This window comes from Macaca nemestrina, chromosome 15 (assembly GCF_043159975.1).
Source record: "Macaca nemestrina isolate mMacNem1 chromosome 15, mMacNem.hap1, whole genome shotgun sequence".
NCBI lineage: Eukaryota > Metazoa > Chordata > Mammalia > Primates > Cercopithecidae > Macaca > Macaca nemestrina.
In genome coordinates this window covers 64,788,058-64,809,095 of record NC_092139.1, presented here as the reverse complement: position 1 = coordinate 64,809,095, position 21,038 = coordinate 64,788,058, and the positions used below count along the sequence as shown (strand labels likewise).

The window sequence follows — 21,038 nt, the reverse complement described above, 5'->3', positions numbered from 1 at the left end:
GTCTTTAAGCTGTCTGGGGTTTTCTTGGCTTTTCTTTTGGGTTTTTTGGGGGGGTGGTGGTCAGGGTCTCACTGTTGCCCAGGCTAAGTGCAGTGGCACAATAATAGCTCACTGCAGCCTTGACCTCCCAGGCTCAAACAGTGCTCACACCTCAGCCTCCCAACTAACTGGGACTACAGGCACTTGCCACCATGCTCAACTAATTTTTTATTTTTGTGTATGTGGAGTTGGGGTCTCGCTATTTTGCCCAGGTTGGTCTCAAACTCCTGGATGCAAGCAATCCTGCATCAGCCTCCCAAAGTGCTAGGATTATAGGCATGAGCCAGCATGCCCAGCCTGCCTGGATTTTGAGGATCTTTACAGTAGGTGTGACATGATAGATCAGTGCTGGGGGAAATAGGGATTGACAGTTAAGGGTCAAAGGAGAGGCTTTCTGACTCATGAGTCTAGTAGTCTGATGAGCTTCACGAATTGATTATTTATTTATGAGACAGAGTCTTGCTCTGTCGCCTAGGCTGGAGTGGTGTGGCACAATCTCAGCTCACTGTAACCTCCTCCCAGGTTCAAGCGATTCTCCTGCCTCAGCCTCCCAAGCACCTGAGATTACAGCCATGCACCACCACACCTGGCTAATTTTTATATTTTTAGTAGAGACAGGGTTTCACCGTGTTGGCCAGGCTGGTCTCAAACTCCTGGCCTCAAGTCATCCGCCCGCCTCAGCCTCTCAGAGTGCTGGGATTACAGGCACAAGCCACCGTGCCTGGCCACAAATGGAATTTAAATTCATCAGGCACCTACAGAGATGCCAAACTGGTCACGTGCGTAGTTGCAGAACAGATGTACTGTGAGAAGGGCTCTTTCAAAAGTGCTCCATCCACTAATTCAGATGTGCTCAGACTGCCCTATACAGCACTGGATTTTTGGTAGAAATCAGATCTAACCTGGATCTGAATTCTGGGATCCTGCAGTGGAGATTTACATTTTCCAGCGCAGGTCCCAAATGATCGGTTGTCATTTTATCAGAAGATCCATGAGAGCTGTGTCTTGCTCATTTAGAAATTCATGGAGTATCTAACTCAGAACATGGCTCAGGGTACCGTAAAACTTTAGTAATGTGTTATTTACTGTTCATATGTTTGTAGGAAACACTGTTAGTTAATTTTTTGAGTTTCCCTCTTCTCCCTGCCTAGGTTTAAAGCTCCATGCAGTTGAAACTCTCTGTGCTTCTAGGAAGCCCCATTAAGACTACCTAGCACCATAAATACTGGGGCCAGGCAGAGACGGAGGTCTTGGAACTCCAGGCACAGGTGGCAGAACCTGGAATCCTCCAACTGCCTGAGTGCAACACTGTCCCTGGTGAGCATGCCTGGGTTTTGTGTTACAGGCTTTCTTGGCATTTGGGGATGTCACTGTGGATTTCACCCAGAAGGATTGGAGGCTGCTGAATCCTGCTCAGAGAGCCCTGTACAGGGAGGTGACACTGGAGAACTACAGCCACCTGGTCTCACTAGGTAAGCGTGGCTTCCCTCGAGCCTAACATTTGACCTGTGGCGCCTCTGATGTTGCCATAGGGTTAGGTTCAGAGACAAGAATGTTGTTTTCTCTATTCCCCTGAGGAAGGTCTACCTTTGGTAAAGTTTCATACTGACTGCCACTGGGCACCTGCAGGCCTCTTTCCCCACCCTGCGGCTCCCCCTGGGGGTTTGTACTCTGAGCATGGTAGACAGGGTCCTCCTGAGCCTTCCCCCTCTGAGTCTCCCTCCCTTCCTGCCCTGGGTGGCTCCAGCAAATGGCCCCTGGAGCCTACAACCAGGAGTCACCTTATGGTTTTTTTCTCTGTGAGCAGGAATTCTCCATCCTAAACCAGAACTCATCAGGTGGCTAGGGCAAGGGGAAGCGCCCTGGGGAGAAGAGAGAAGATGCCGGCCAGGCCCCCGTGCAGGTGAGGGGATAGACAGGGCAGACAGAGCACAAAGCACTCAGCCTTTCAGGAGGGAGGAGGCTTCTCTGAGGCCAGGGGACCTGGAAGCTGTTCTGGCCTCCTTGGCTGCTCTTCAGACCACCTGGCCCTGCCTGCCTTTCAGTCCTTGCTGAGTGAGGGGTTCTCTTGGGGCCCCTGGACTCCTTCTCCCAGGAAGCCTCCTTTCCCCCTACTTGCTAGGCTTCTTTCTCCCACTCAGTCTCCTCATTTGTGACTTTCCTCGTGACTGCCCGACTGCAAGCCTAAGTCTGTCGCCCCTTCCTGATACTGTCAGGGTATTCCTATGTTAGCTTCTTTTTGTTTTGTTTTGTTTTTTATTTATTTTTCCGTATAAGTAAATATAAATTTTTTGACATAATTTGGATCTCATTCTTCTATATACTGATTTTCTTTTTTTTTTAAATTTAAGTTCTGGGGTACATGTGCACAACATGCAGGTTTCTTACATAGGTATACATGTGCCATATTGGTTTGCTACACCCATCAACTCATCATTTACATTAGGTATTTCTCCTAATGCTATCCCTCCCCCTGCCCCCCAACCCCCAACATTCCCCAGTGTATAATGTTCCCATCCCTGTGTCCATGTGTTCTCATGGTTCAACTCCTACTTATGAGTGGGAACATACAGTGTTTGATTTTTCACTTCTTATGTGACTCTGCTGAGAAAGATGGTTTCCAGTTTCATCCATGTTCCTGCAAAGGACATGAACTCATCCTTTTTTATAGCCACATAGTATTCCATGGTATATATGTGCCACATTTTCTTTATCTGGTCTATCATTGATAGGCATTTGGGTTAGTTCCAAGACTTTGCTATTGTGAACAGTGCTGCAATAAACATACATGTGCCTGTGTCTTTATACTAGAATGATTTATAATCCTTTGGGTATATACCCAGTAACGGGATTGCTGGGTCAAATGATATTTCTAGTTCTAGATCCTTGAGGAATCGCCACACTGTCTTCCACAATGGTTGAACTAATTTACACTCCCGCTGACAGTGTAAAAGCATACCTATTTCTCCACATCCTCTCCAGCACCTGTTGTTTCCTGACTTTTTAGTGATTGCCATTCTAACTGGCATGAGATGGTATCTCATTATGGTTTTGATTTGCATTTCTCTAATGACCAGTGATGATGAGCATATTTTCTAAGTTTGTTGGCTGCATAAATGTCTTCTTTTGAGAAGTGTCTGTTCATATCCATTGCCCATTTTTTGATGGGTTTTTTTTTTTTTGTAAATTTGTTTAAGTTCTATTTTAGCTTCTTAAAACCTCTGTCCATTATTATTCTTCAATTCCCATAGCTTTTTTCCTTGTCTTTTAATGTTTTAAGCAGTACTACTGTTGCCAGAGGTCACTTCACCTTCCTCCTTCCCCCATTTCCCCCAGAAGTACTGCCTGAGTGGGGCTGTGGTCTAGAATTGTGCACCCTCTTAAGTCCCCTTAGTCACTGCAGTGGTTCATCAGGACTCATGATGATGATGATGATGATCAGGACTCATGATGATGATGATGATCAGGACTCGATGATGATGATGATCAGGACTCATGATGATGATGATGATGATGATGATGATCAGACTCATGATGATGATGATGATGATGCTCAGGACTCATGATGATGATGATGATCAGGACTCATGATGATGATGATGATGATCAGGACTCATGATGATGATGATCAGGACTCATGATGATGATGATGATGATGATCAGGACTCATGATGATTATGATGATGATGATCAGGACTCGATGATGATGATGATCAGGACTCAATGATGATGATGAGGACTCATGATGATGATGATGATCAGGACTCATGATGATTATGATGATCAGGACTCATGATGATGATGATGATGATCAGGACTCATGATGACGATCAGGACTCATGATGATGATGATGAGGACTCAAGATGATGAGGATGATGATCAGGACACATGATGATGATCAGGAATCATGATGATGATGATGATCAGGACTCATGATGATGATGATGATGATCAGGACTCATGATGATGATGATCAGGACTCGATGATGATGATGATCAGGACTTGATGATGATGAGGACTCAAGATGATGAGGATGATGATCAGGACACATTATGATGATCAGGAATCATGATGATGATGATGATCAGGACTCATGATGATGATGATGATGATCAGGACTCGATGATGATGATGATGATGATCAGGACTCACGATGATGATGATGATCAGGACTCGATGATGATCAGGACTAATGATGATGGGGATGATGATCAGGACTGATGATGATGATGATCAGGACTCATGATGATGATGATGATGATGATCAGGACTCATGATGATGATGATGATGATCAGGACTCGATGATGATGATGATCAGGACTTGATGATGATGAGGACTCAAGATGATGAGGATGATGATCAGGACACATGATGATCAGGAATCATGATGATGATGATGATCAGGACTCATGATGATGATCAGGACTCATGATGATGATGAGGACTCAAGATGATGATGATGATCAGGAATCATGATGATGATGATCAGGACTCATGATGATGATGATGATCAGGACTCGATGATGATGATGATGATCAGGACTCATGATGATGATGATGATGATCAGGACTCATGATGATGATGATCAGGACTCGATGATGATGATCAGGACTCATGATGATGATGATCAGGACTCATGATGATGATGATGATGATCAGGACTCATGATGATGATCAGGACTCATGATGATGATGATGATCAGGACTCATGATGTTGATGATGATGATCAGGACTGATGATGATGATGATCAGGACTCGATGATGATGATTAGGACTCATGATGATGGTGATGATTATCAGGACTCATGAGTCCTGATCATGAGGATGATGATGATTATCAGTACTGATGATGATGATGATGATCAGGACTCATGATGATGATGATGATGATGATGATCAGGACTCATGATGATGATGATGATGATCAGGACTCATGATGATGATGATGATGATCAGGACTCGATGATCAGGACTCATGATGATGATGAGAAGCAGGACTCGATGATGATGATGATCATGACTCCTGATGATGATGATGATGAGGACTCAATGATGATGATGATGATGATGATCAGGACTCATGATGATGATGATGATGATGATCAGGACTCGATGATCAGGACTCATGATGATGATGAGAAGCAGGACTCGATGATGATGATGATCATGACTCCTGATGATGATGATGATGAGGACTCAATGATGATGATGATGATGATCAGGACTCATGATGATGATGATCAACACGATGATGATGATGATGATGATCAGGACTCATGATGATGATAAGCAGGACTCGATGATTTTGATCAGGACTCATGATGATGATGATGAGGATGATCAGGACTCATGATGATGATGATGATGATCAGGACTCATGATGATGTTGATGATGATCAGGACTCATGATGATGATCAGGACTCATGATGATGATGATGATCAGGACTCATGATGATGATGATGATGATGATCAGGACTTATGATGATGATGATCAGGACTCATGATGATGATGATGATGATCAGGACTCATGATGATGATGATGATGATCAGGACTCATGATGATGATGGTGATGATCAGGACTCGATGATGATGATGATCAGGACTCATGATGATGATCAGGACCCACGATGATGATGATGAGGAGGAGGAGGAGGAGGACTCATGATGATGATGATTATCAGGACTCATGATGATGATGATGATCAGGACTCATGATGATGATGATGAGGACTCAAGATGATGAGGATGATGATCAGGACACATGATGATGATGATGATGATCAGGACTCATGATGATGATGATGATGATCAGGACTCACGATGATGATGATGATCAGGACTCGATGATGATCAGGACTAATGATGATGGGGATGATGATCAGGACTGATGATGATGATGATCAGGACTCATGATGATGATGATGATGATCAGGACTCATGATGATGATGATGATATGATCAGGACTCATGATGATGATGATCAGGACTCAATGATGATGATGAGGACTCATGATGATGATGATGATGATCAGGACTCATGATGATGATGATCAGGACTCGATGATGATGATGATGATCAGAACTCATGATGATGATGATCAGGACTCATGATGATGATGAGGACTCAAGATGATGATGATGATCAGGACACATGATGATGATGATCAGGAATCATGATGATGATGATCAGGACTCATGATGATGATGATGATCAGGACTCGATGATGATGATGATGATCAGGACTCATGATGATGATGATGATGATCAGGACTCATGATGATGATGATTAACACTGATGATGATGATCAGGACTCATGATGATGATGATCAGGACTCATGATGATGATGATGATGATCAGGACTCATGATGATGATGATGATCAGGACTCATGATGATGATCAGGACTCATGATGATGATGATGATCAGGACTCATGATGTTGATGATGATGATCAGGACTGATGATGATGATGATCAGGACTCGATGATGATGATTAGGACTCATGATGATGATGATGATTATCAGGACTCATGAGTCCTGATCATGAGGATGATGATGATTATCAGTACTGATGATGATGATGATGATCAGGACTCATGATGATGATGATGATGATGATGATCAGGACTCATGATGATGATGATGATGATCAGGACTCATGATGATGATGATGATGATCAGGACTCGATGATCAGGACTCATGATGATGATGAGAAGCAGGACTCGATGATGATGATGATCATGACTCCTGATGATGATGATGATGAGGACTCAATGATGATGATGATGATGATCAGGACTCATGATGATGATGATCAACACATGATGATGATGATGATGATGATGATCAGGACTCATGATGATGATAAGCAGGACTCGATGATTTTGATCAGGACTCATGATGATGATGATGAGGATGATCAGGACTCATGATGATGATGATGATGATCAGGACTCATGATGATGTTGATGATGATCAGGACTCATGATGATGATCAGGACTCATGATGATGATGATCAGGACTCATGATGATGATGATGATGATGATCAGGACTTATGATGATGATGATGATCAGGACTCATGATGATGATGATGATGATCAGGACTCATGATGATGATGATGATGATCAGGACTCATGATGATGATGGTGATGATCAGGACTCGATGATGATGATGATCAGGACTCATGATGATGATCAGGACCCACGATGATGATGAGGAGGAGGAGGAGGAGGACTCATGATGATGATAATTATCAGGACTCATGAGGATGATGATGATCAGGACTCGATGATGATGATGATGATGATCAGGACTCGATGATGATGATCAGGACTCTATGATGATGATGATCAGGACTCATGATGATGATGCTCAGGACTCACGATGATGATGATCAGGACTTGATGATGATGATCAGGACTCATGATGATGATGATGATCAACACTCATGATGATGATGATGATGATCAAGCCTCATGGTGATGATGATGATGATGATGATCAGGACTCATGATGATGATGATCAGGACTCGATGATGATGATCAGGACTCATGATGATGATGATGATCAACACTCATGATGATGATGATGATCAAGCCTCATGGTGATGATGATGATGATGATGATCAGGACTCATGATGATGATGATCACGACTTGATGATGATCAGGACTCATGATGATGATGATGATGGTCAGGACTCATGATGATGATGATGATAATCAGGACTCATGATGATGATGATGCTCAGGACTCGATGATGATGATGATCAGGACTCTTGATGATGATGATGATCAGGACTCATGATGATGATCAGGACCCATGATGATGATGATGATGATGAGGAGGAGGACTCATGATGATGATGATGATTATCAGGACTCATGATGATGATGATGATGATGATCAGGACTCAGATGATGATGATGATCAGGACTCGATGATGATGATCAGGATTCATGATGATGATGATGATGATGATCAGGACTCATGATTATGATGATGATGATCAGGACTCGATGATGATGATGATCAGGACTCAATGATGATGATGAGGACTCATGATGATGATGATGATGATCAGGACTCATGATGATGATGATGATCAGGACTCTTGATGATGATGATGATCAGGACTCATGATGATGATGATGATGATCAGGACTCATGATGTTGATGATGATGATCAGGACTCATGATGATGATGATGATCAGGACTCATGATGATGATGATGATCAAGACTCGATGATGATCAGGACTCATGATGATGATGATCATCAGGACTGATGATGATGATCAGGACTCATAATGATGATGATGATGATCAGGACTCATGATGATGATGATGATCAGGACTCGATGATGATGATGATCAGGACTCATGATGATGATGATTATGATGATGATCAGGACTCATGATGATTATGATGATGATGATCAGGACTGGATGAGGATGATGATCAGGACTCAATGATGATGAGGACTCATGATGATGATGATGATCAGGACTCATGATGATGATGATGATCAGGACTCATGATGATGATGATGATGATCAGGACTCACGATGATGATGATGATGATGATGATGATGATCAGGACTCATGATGATGATGATCAGGACTCATGATGATGTTGATGATGATCAGGACTCATGATGATGATGATGATCAGGACTCATGATGATGATGATGATGACCAGGACTCATGATGATGATGATGAGGAGGACTCTTGATGATGATGATGATCAGGACTCATGATGATGATGATGATCAGGACTCGATGATGATGATGATGATCAGGACTCATGATGATGATGATCAACACTCATGATGATGATGATGATCAGGACTCATGATGATGATGATCAGGACTTGATGATGATCAGGACTCATGATGATGATGATGATTAACACTCATGATGATGATGATGATCAGGACTCATGATGATGATGATGATCACGACTCGATGATGATGATCAGAACTCATGATGATGATGATGATGATGATGATCATGACTCATGATGATGATGATGATGATCAGAACTCGATGATGATGATGATCAGGACTCATGATGATGATGATGCTCAGGACTCATGATGATGATGATGATCAGGACTCATGGTGATGATGATGCTCAGGACTCTTGATGATGATGATGATGATCAGGACTCATGATGATGATGATGATCAGGACTCGATGATGATGATGATCAGGACTCATGATGATGATGATGATCAACACTCATGATGATGATGATGATGATCAGGACTCATGATGATGATGATCAGGACTCATGATGATGATGATGATGATCAAGCCTCATGGTGATGATGATGATGATGATCAGGACACATGATGATGATGATCACGACTCGATGATGATCAGGACTCATGATGATGATGATGATGATCAGGACTCATGATGATGATGATCAGGACTCATGATGATGATGATGCTCAGGACTCATGATGATGATGATGATGATCAGGACTCATGATGATGATCAGGACCCATGATGATGATGATGATGAGGAGGAGGAGGAGGACTCATGATGATGATGATTATCAGGACTCATGATGATGATGATGATGATCAGGACTCATGATGATGATGATGATCAGGACTCTTGATGATGATGATGATCAGGACTCATGATGATGATGATGATCATCAGGACTCATGATGTTGATGATGATGATCAGGACTCATGATGATGATGATGATCAGGACTCATGATGATGATGATGATCAAGACTCGATGATGATCAGGACTCATGATGATGATGATCATCAGGACTGATGATGATGATCAGGACTCATAATGATGATGATGATGATCAGGACTCATGATGATGATCAGGACTCGATGATGATGATGATCAGGACTCATGATGATGATGATGATGATGATGATCAGGACTCATGATGATTATGATGATGATGATCAGGACTGGATGAGGATGATGATCAGGACTCAATGATGATGATGAGGACTCATGATGATGATGATGATCAGGACTCATGATGATGATGATGATCAGGACTCATGATGATGATGATGATGATCAGGACTCACGATGATGATGATGATGATGATGATGATCAGGACTCATGATGATGATGATCAGGACTCATGATGATGTTGATGATGATCAGGACTCATGATGATGATGATGATCAGGACTCATGATGATGATGATGATGACCAGGACTCATGATGATGATGATGAGGAGGACTCTTGATGATGATGATGATCAGGACTCATGATGATGATGATGATGATCAGGACTCGATGATGATGATGATGATCAGGACTCATGATGATGATGATCAACACTCATGATGATGATGATGATCAGGACTCATGATGATGATGATCAGGACTTGATGATGATCAGGACTCATGATGATGATGATGATTAACACTCATGATGATGATGATGATCAGGACTCATGATGATGATGATGATCACGACTCGATGATGATGATCAGAACTCATGATGATGATGATGATGATGATGATCATGACTCATGATGATGATGATGATGATCAGAACTCGATGATGATGATGATCAGGACTCATGATGATGATGATGCTCAGGACTCATGATGATGATGATGATCAGGACTCATGGTGATGATGATGCTCAGGACTCTTGATGATGATGATGATGATCAGGACTCATGATGATGATGATGATCAGGACTCGATGATGATGATGATCAGGACTCATGATGATGATGATGATCAACACTCATGATGATGATGATGATGATCAGGACTCATGATGATGATGATCAGGACTCATGATGATGATGATGATGATCAAGCCTCATGGTGATGATGATGATGATGATCAGGACACATGATGATGATGATCACGACTCGATGATGATCAGGACTCATGATGATGATGATGATGATCAGGACTCATGATGATGATGATCAGGACTCATGATGATGATGATGCTCAGGACTCATGATGATGATGATGATGATCAGGACCCATGATGATGATGATGATGATGAGGAGGAGGAGGACTCATGATGATGATGATTATCAGGACTCATGATGATGATGATGATGATGATCAGGACTCATGATGATGATGATGATCAGGACTCTTGATGATGATGATGATCAGGACTCATGATGATGATGATGATGATGATCAGGACTCATGATGTTGATGATGATGATCAGGACTCATGATGATGATGATGATGATCAGGACTCATGATGATGATGATGATCAGGACTCGATGATGATGATGATCAGGACTCATGATGATGATGATGATGAACACTCATGATGATGATGATGATGATCAGGACTCATGATGATGATGATCAAGGCTCATGATGATGATGATGATGATGATCAAGCCTCATGGTGATGATGATGATGATGATCAGGACACATGATGATGATGATCACGACTCGATGATGATCAGGACTCATGATGATGATGATGATGATCAGGACTCATGATGATGATCAGGACTCATGATGATGATGATGCTCAGGACTCATGATGATGATGATGATGATCAGGACTCATGATGATGATCAGGACCCATGATGATGATGATGATGAGGAGGAGGAGGAGGACTCATGATGATGATGATTATCAGGACTCATGATGATGATGATGATGATGATCAGGACTCATGATGATGATGATGATCAGGACTCTTGATGATGATGATGATCAGGACTCATGATGATGATGATGATGATGATCAGGACTCATGATGTTGATGATGATGATCAGGACTCATGATGATGATGATGATCAGGACTCATGATGATGATGATCAAGACTCGATGATGATCAGGACTCATGATGATGATGATGATCAGGACTGATGATGATGATGATCAGGACTCATAATGATGATGATGATGATCAGGACCCATGAGTCCTGATCATGAGGATGATGATGATGATGATCAGGACTCATGATAATGATGATGATGATGATGATCAGGACTCATGATAATGATGATGATGATGATGATCAGGACTCATGATGATGGTGATGATGATCAGGACTGATGATGATGATGATCAGGACTCATGATGATGATGATCATGATGATCAGGACTCATGATGATGATGATGATGATCAGGACTCGTGATGATGATGATGATCAGGACTCGATGATGATGATGATCAGGACTCATGATGTTGATGATCAGGACTCATGATGATGATGATGATGATCAGGACTCATGATGATGATGACGATCAGGACTCGATGATGATGCTCAGGACTCATGATGATGATGATGATCAGGACTCATGATGATGATGATCAGGACTGATGATGATGATGATCAGGACTCATGATGATGATGATGATCAGGACTCATGATGATGATGATGATGATCAGCACTCATGATGATGATGATCAGGACTCGATGATGATGATGATCAGGACTCATGATGATGATGATCAGGACTCATGATGATGATGATGATCAGGACTCGATGATTATGATGATCAGGACTCATGATGATGATGATGAGGACTCGATGATGATGATGATCAGGACTCATGATGATGATGATGATGATCAGGACTCGATGCTGATGATGATCAGGACTCATGATGATCATGATAATCAGGACTCATGATGATGATGATGATGATGATCAGGACTCATGATGATGATGATGATGATGATGATGATCCGGACTCATGATGATGATGATGATGATCAGGACTCATGATGATCATGATAATGATGATCATCAGGACTCGATGATGATGATGATGATTCTTGCCTCGACGACGATGATGATGATGATTCTTGCCTCTAGGGTGGACTTGTTCTCTCTTGGAGCAGTTTTAGTTCACAGTTAGGCCCTGTTTTCCTCTCTTCTCTTTTCATTCTAGTTTACTGGCTTCCCTCACTCCTCACAGTGAGACCACAGGAGACAGCTAAAAAGTGATGTTAAGTTTTCTGCTTATGACAATGATAAATTTAGTTTTCTCTGTCTTGTTTTGTGTCAGTTTCAGGGTCATCTGTTTCTATTGACCTTTATATCCTATTTAGTGAATGTGTGGACAGATTTAGCCTTACTTAGCTGCAGTTCTCCTCGAGTACTTAGAAGTCTCTTTATGTCTTGTTTAAGAAACCCTTCGTAGATCAAGTTTATAAAGATACAAAGATTTAAAGATACAAAGTTTTGTTTTGTTTTGAGACGGAGTTTCACTCTTGTAACCCAGACTGGAGTGCAGTGACACGATCTTGGCTCCCTGAAATCTCCACCTCCCAGGTTCAAGCAATTCTCCTGTCTTAGCTTTCTGAGTAGCTGGGATTACATGTGCTCACCACCACCCCTGGTTAATTTTTTTTTGTATTTTTACTTGAGATGGGTTTCATCATGTTGGCCAGGGTGGTTTTGAACTCCTGACCTCAGGTGATCCACCCGCCTCGGCCTCCCAAAGTGCTGGGATTACAGACATGAGCCACCATGCTTGGCCAATTATATATAAAAATTTTTGTTGTTGTTGCTTAACTCTTCTGTGTCTTTACAGATTTTTTTTAGGGAGGGCAGTTTGAACTATCCAATACTTGAAAAGATGGTTTTTACATCTTCTATATTCATAGTGGATTGTTCTATATCTACTAAGTTTTGTAGGACCTACTTTATATATTTTAGCCTACTATTAAATACATGCAAGGTTAGAATTATTATAATTTTATTGGCTTACAGGGAATCTTGTGTCCTCTGTACTTTCACCCTCATCTCCCATTCCTGGATTATTTTGAAGCAAATCCTGGTCATCGTATTTCATTTGTAAAACATAATAATAGTTACTATATTATTATCTATTTCATTTAATATTAATATTAGTTCTTAAGATATTTTTGGTGACTGTAATGCTCATTTAACTTTCCTTATTTCATGGCATGTATATTTTGAGTTTACATCCTATAATACTTTCTTTCTTCCAGCATTTTTTTGTGAAGCAAATGTTAAACAATTATATTTTGGTGGATACTAAAAAGTTGAAAGGCTTATAGAATGAACACCTGTCAGTCTACCACCTACAGTCAGCATTTAGCTCTGTGCTCCATATTCTTTTTCACTTACTTATCCAGCTGTACATTGCTCTCTCCATAAGTCCATCTTCCTTTTGATGCTCTTTAATATTGGAGACATCATTATCCTTTACTGATAAACACTTCAGCATGCATATCAATAAGTAATATTATAATGTTTCTTTGTGGTTCTTCTTAGGACTTATGTAAGATGCATAAATCTTAAGTGTAACATTCAGTGAGCTTTGACATATGCATATCTTTATGTAATCTGGACCCCTGTGACAACACATAACAATTACTTTCACCCCAGAAGTACTCTTACGCCTTTTTCCAGTCATTTCCTGCCCCCACATCCACCAGAGAAAATCACTATTTGGATTTTGTTCAATATGCCTTAATTTCACCTATCTTAGAACTTCTTGTAAGTGGAATTACACAGTATACTCTCTGTCAGAAAATTAGCAGGTTGATTTTTTTTTTATGGTTATTGTTGTTGACTTTGTCCTGTTGTTTCCCAAAAAAGCAGGTTCATACAGACTGTGGAGTTCTTTCTCATTCCTTGCTTCCCACCACCCCATAAAAAATGTGGGGGCATCCACTGAGAAATTTGGAGCCGGTCTGTGTTTTCATGGGTATGAAGTCTCTGCTTTTGGATTTATGATCGGTGCCACTTCCTCAGTTTGCATAGGTGGGAAGAGACTCCTTTCTTAGTCATCTCAAATATCATAGAAATGACAAAATATCATAGACTGGGAGGCTTAAACAACAGACATTTATTTCTTACAGTTCTAGAATCTGGGAATTCCAAGATGAAGGTGCTGGCACCTTTGCTTCATTGTGAGGGTCCCCATCCTGGCTCGCAGGCTGCGACCTTCTTGCTGTGTCCTCTCATGGTCACCCCATGATCTCAACTAAACCTGTTTATCTCCCAACAACTCCACCTCCAAATACCATCACATTGGAGGTTAAGGCATCAACATATGAGTTTGGGGGGGGATGCTAACGTTCAGTCCATTATCAACTCCCTTCTCTCGCCCCCATATTAATTGCTTGCTGATTTGTCTGTCAGTTAATTAAAATAAAAGGCTTCTTGTCTACCACTGACTTCTGAAAGTGTGAATGTTTAATGTAATGGGAGTACATGTTAGGATTTTATTTAACTCATAAGTGAGGTTACTGGCAGAATGACAAAGCTGGTTCAGTGCAGGTATGAGAAGATGGGGTGTATGTGGGTAGTGCCAAAATAACACCATTGTAAGTTACCCTGTAACTTTACAGAATCAGCAAACTTAACTCTCATTATCTGAGTGATCAGAAAAATTAGAAATTATACAGATGATGTAGGAAAGCTCATATAATCATATATCCGACAAGTTTTGGAGTACTTTTCCTGGACAACATGGCGAAATCCCATCTCTACAAAAAATACAAAAATTAGCCAGGCAGTGGCACCTGTGGCTTGACTACAGGCAGGCACCTGGAGTTCAGCTATTCGGGAAGTTAAGGTGAGAGGATCGTGTAAGCCTGGGAGGTCGAGGCTGCAGTGAACCATGATCATGCCACTGCACTCCAGCCTGGGCAACAGAGTGAGACCCTGTCTCAAAAAAACAAAAGTTTTTATCATAATGGGATTTTGAATTATATCAAATCCTTTTCTGTATCTGTTGAGATGATCATATGTCTTTTGGTCCTTCACTCTGTTGATGTGATGTATCACAAGTATTGATTTGTGTATGTTGAATCATGATTGCATACCTGGGATAAATCTCATTTGGTCATGGTGTATTATCTTTTCTGTGTTACTGGATTGGGTTTGCTAGTATTTTGTTGAGGATTTTTCCATTTAGCGTCATCAGGGATATTGGCCTGTAGTTCTCTGTTTTTGTTGTGTTCTTGTCTGTTTTTGGTATCAGGATAATGCTGGTCTTGTAGAATGAGTTAGGAAGAATTCCTCCCCGCCCCGCTTCAGGTTTTTGGAATAGTTTGAGAAGAATTGATGTTTGTTGTTCTCTATGAGTTTACTAGAATTAAGCAGTAAAGCAATTGGGTCCTAGGTTTTTCTTTGATAGAAGACTTTTCATTACTGATTCAGTCTCATTGTTGGTCTGTTCTCCAGGAATATATGCAGAACATGTCCTGCGGCCCAAGAATCTTGGACTTGCACATCAGAGGCAACAGCAACTACAGTTTTCTGATCAAAGCTTCCAGAGTGACACAGCTGAAGGTCAAGAGAAAGAAAAAAGCTCTAAGCCCATGGCATTTTCCAGCCCACCCCTAAGACATGCAGTAAGCTCAAGGAGGAGGAACAGTGTAGTGGAAATAGAGTCTAGTCAAGGCCAGAGGGAAAATCCTACAGAAATAGACAAAGTATTGAAAGGAATAGAAAATTCAAGATGGGGAGCATTCAGGTGTGCAGAGCGTGGGCAAGACTTCAGCCAGAAGACGATAGTAATCATACACAAAAAAGCACATTCCAGGCAGAAACTTTTTACATGCAGGGAGTGTCACCAGGGCTTTAGAAATGAGTCAGCATTGCTCTTGCACCAGAAGACACACACAGGAGAGAAGTCCTATGTATGCAGTGAGTGTGGGCGAGGCTTCAGCCTCAAAGCAAATCTCAGACACCAGAGGACACACTCAGGAGAGAAGCCTTTTCTGTGCAAGGTGTGTGGACGAGGCTACACCAGTAAGTCATACCTTACTGTGCATGAGAGAACACACACAGGAGAGAAGCCTTATGAATGCCAGGAGTGTGGGCGAAGGTTTAATGATAAGTCCTCATACAACAAGCACTTGAAGGCACATTCAGGGGAGAAGCCTTTTGTGTGCAAGGAGTGTGGGCGAGGCTATACTAATAAGTCATACTTCGTTGTGCACAAGAGAATACACTCAGGAGAGAAGCCTTACAGATGCCAGGAGTGTGGCCGAGGCTTTAGCAATAAGTCACACCTCATCACACACCAGAGGACACACTCAGGGGAGAAGCCCTTCGCGTGCAGGCAGTGTGAGCAAAGTTTTAGCGTGAAAGGAAGTCTCCTCAGACACCAGAGAACACACTCAGGGGAGAAGCCTTTTGTGTGCAAGGATTGTGAGCGAAGCTTTAGCCAAAAGTCAAACTCTCATCTACCACCAGAGAACACACTCAGGGGAGAAACCTTTCGTTTGTAGAGAATGTGGGCAAGGGTTTATTCAGAAGTCAACCCTTGTGAAACATCAGATCACACACTCAGAGGAGAAGCCTTTTGTGTGCAAGGACTGTGGACGAGGCTTTATCCTGAAGGGGTGTCCTGCCCCTCCACACCTGTGGGTGTTTCTCGTAAGGTGGAACGAGAGACTTGAGAAAAGAAATAAGACACAGAGACAAAGTATAGAGAAAGAAAAGCGGGGGCCCAGGGGACCGGCGCTCAGCTTACAGAGGACCCACGCCGGCCCCAGTCTCTGAGTTCCCTTAGTATTTATTGATAATTATCTTTACCATCTTAAAGACAGGGGAGTGGCAGGACAATAGGATCAAAGAAAAAAGAGGAAATCGGCAGTAAGACATATGAACAAAAACCTCTGTGACATGAATAAGTTCAAAGGACAATGCTGTGCCTTGAGATGCATATGTAAACATCTCCATAAACCTTTTGGCAGCATAGTTTCAGTCTATCACATGGGGAGAAACCTTAGACAATACCTAGCTTTCCTAGGCAGAGGTCCCTGCGACCTTTGGCCGTGTACGTGTCTCTGGGTAGTTGAAATTAAGAGAATGGTGATAACTTTTAACCAGCAAGCTACCTTCAGGCATTTGTTTAACAAAGACACATCCTGCACAGCCCAAAATCCATTAAACCTTGAGTCACCGCAACACATGTCTCTTGCAAAGGACAAGGTTGGGGGTAGGGTCACAGATTAACAGCATCACAAATACAGAACAAAATGGAGTCTCTTATGTCTACTTCTTTCTATATAGACACAGTAACAGGCTGATCTCTCTTCCTTTTCCCCACATATCCAAAAGTCAACCTTCACATTACACCAGAGGACACACTCAGAGGAGAAGCCTTATGGATGTCGGGAGTGTGGGCGAAGGTTTCGGGATAAGTCCTCGTATAACAAGCACCTGAGGGCACACTTGGGAGAGAAACGTTTTTTCTGCAGGGATTGTGGGCGAGGCTTTACCTTGAAGCCAAATCTCACCATACATCAGAGGACACACTCAGGAGAGAAACCCTTCATGTGCAAGCAGTGTGAGAAAAGTTTTAGTTTGAAGGCAAATCTTAGACATCAGTGGACACACTCAGGGGAAAGGCCATTTAATTGCTAGGATTGTGGGCGAGGCTTCATCCTAAAGTCAACTCTCCTCTTCCACCAGAAGACACACTCGGGGGAGAAGCCTTTCATCTGTAGTGAATGTGGGCAAGGATTTATCTGGAAGTCAAACCTTGTGAAACACCAGCTTGCACATTCTGGCAAGCAGCCTTTTGTATGCAAGGAGTGTGGTCGAGGCTTCAACTGGAAGGGAAATCTCCTCACACACCAGAGGACACACTCAGGGGAGAAGCCCTTCGTGTGTAATGTGTGTGGACAAGGCTTCAGCTGGAAGAGAAGTCTCACCAGACACCACTGGCGGATACACTCCAAGAAGCCTTTTGTGTGCCAGGAGTGTAAGCGAGGCTATACCAGTAAGTCAGACCTCACTGTGCATGAAAGAATACACACAGGAGAGAGGCCTTATGAATGCCAAGAGTGTGGACGAAAGTTTAGCAATAAGTCATACTACAGTAAGCACTTAAAGAGACACTTACGTGAGAAGGGTTTTTGTACAGGGAGTGTGGGTGAGGCTTCATCTTGAAGCCATATCTCACCAGCCATCAGAGGACACACACAGGAGAGTAACTTTGCTTTGTTACAAGCTTCAGTTGAGGCTGCATAACTTGTTTGTGAAGATATAACAAAGGCAGACAGAATCCAGAGGGCCACAGAGAACCTGAATTCAACCCATGTGTCCCCAAGAGATTCGGAGAAAAGAGGTCAATGTTTAAGGAACAGAGATGCCAGTTGAGGGGAGGGCATTATTTAGGCTATTGGGGAAATATGGTCTCTTTCCTACTGAGCACATGTTCTTGTATTTGTGCCAGGCTGTTTTGTCTAAGGACTGCTCTTAGCCAGTGACTGCAGAGCAGGGATACCAAGGGAAGTCTGTTACTGACAATCTCCCCAACCTCCTTGGACTGCAGGCAATCTAGGACACCTCCACCAAACCTCTTCTTGCACTTTCCTTCCCTCTGGCTGCCCTCCCAGCCTTCCTTGGTTTGAATGTTTTGTCCCCTCCTTAATTTATGTTGAAACGCTACATAAACTGTTTACTGTTGAAACAGTGTGACAGTATTAGGAAGTGGGACCTTTGGGAAGTGATTAAGTCAAGTCATGAATATAGAGTTTTTGTGAATGGGATCAGGTGCCCTTATGAAAAGGCTTGATAGAGGGAGTTTGTCCTGTGGCCCTTCTATTTTCTGCTCTGTGAGGACACAATGCTCCTCCCTTCCAAAAGATGCAGCATGAAGGCATCATCTTAGAAACAGACATGAGCCCTCAACAGACAATTGAACCTACTGATATTTTGATGATGAACTTTGCCTCCAGAACTCTGGGAAAATAAAGTCCTCTTTATACATTTCCTAGCCAGTGGTATTTTGTTATAACAGCTCAAATAGACTAAGTAACTGCTCCCCTCATCATTCTCTCACAATCATATCTTGAAATAAAATCTCTGTACATGCAGTCCCATCTTGGTCTTTGCAGAGAACTCCCTCCAACACAGTGATACCAAGAACAGTCTGACAAAACAGGTGGTAAAATAGGGATCTGGGGACCACTCACCTGCCTGGCAGGAGTAAAGCAGGTTGGCTAGTGGGGCACAGGTAGGTGGTTAGCTGCAAAATATTTCACAGGTGATTTCCTGAGAAAATGCTTCAATGATAGAGAATGCTGTGGCATGTGTGATGATGCAGGCCTTAGAAAATGTAGAGAAAGTGCCTACAAAGAGCGGAGTAGACTGATTATCGCTGATCTGCATTACCACCTGCAGAAGGACCTTGAGAAATTGAAGACGTCATTCAGCCATTAGCAAACAGTGGTTAAGTAAACCAGGACTCCTTGATGAGTGCTTACGAGGCCTTTATTTTCTTGGATAGAAGGCAGAATCATTGCCCAAATATGTAGGCTGAAGGCCTTGTAGTTACAGTGGCAGAGCTCTACAGATGTTGGAATGCTTAGCCAATGCATGTCTATTTTGTAGAGGTCAGACCCTTTGTGAGGAAAATCTGGGATCCTGAAAAATGATACAGGAACATCTCCATGGATGCCCAAGATTGCCTCTGCCATGCTCCCAGCCACAGACCATCTGAGTGTGTAGAAATGGCCCATCCTTCCTTATGAATAGCATTTCCACCATTCATTACCACAGAACCTTCACAATTAAGGCCAGCTTAATGCACATGTGCCCTACATAGCTGTACACAACCCCTGTCCAGCACAGGGAAGATACATGCAATATGCCTATCCTTTTGTAAACGGTATTTGTGATGCTTGCCCTTCAACTTCCATAACTTTCCTCATACTCATTTTGAGTTTCACTATACATTGTGGGTTCACCAGAATTCTGTGCTTCTCTTCCGTATTGAACACATTTACATCTGAGTAATCAGGGACACTGACAGCCCCAAGAGACACCACTGTCCATTTGGACCCAGAATTTGATTTGAATTCAGAAGACAACATCTTAGCATAAACAGCCAAGGAACCTGGTCAACGCATTTCCTGCTCAAGTTCCTTTTGAGCAGGAAAATGATCACACAGATGGGATTGGAAACATAAGGCAACTCATAGCTACTTTTTCCCTGTTTCTTACTCAACATG

At 42.3% G+C, this 21,038-nt stretch overlaps 1 pseudogene; it reads left to right on the top strand.

Annotated features, from left to right (window-relative positions):
- The window catches only part of LOC139358583 (zinc finger protein 337-like), a 35,039-nt pseudogene extending 14,258 nt beyond the window's left edge, over window positions 1–20,781 (top strand).
- The last annotated feature ends 257 nt before the right edge of the window (window positions 20,782–21,038 follow it).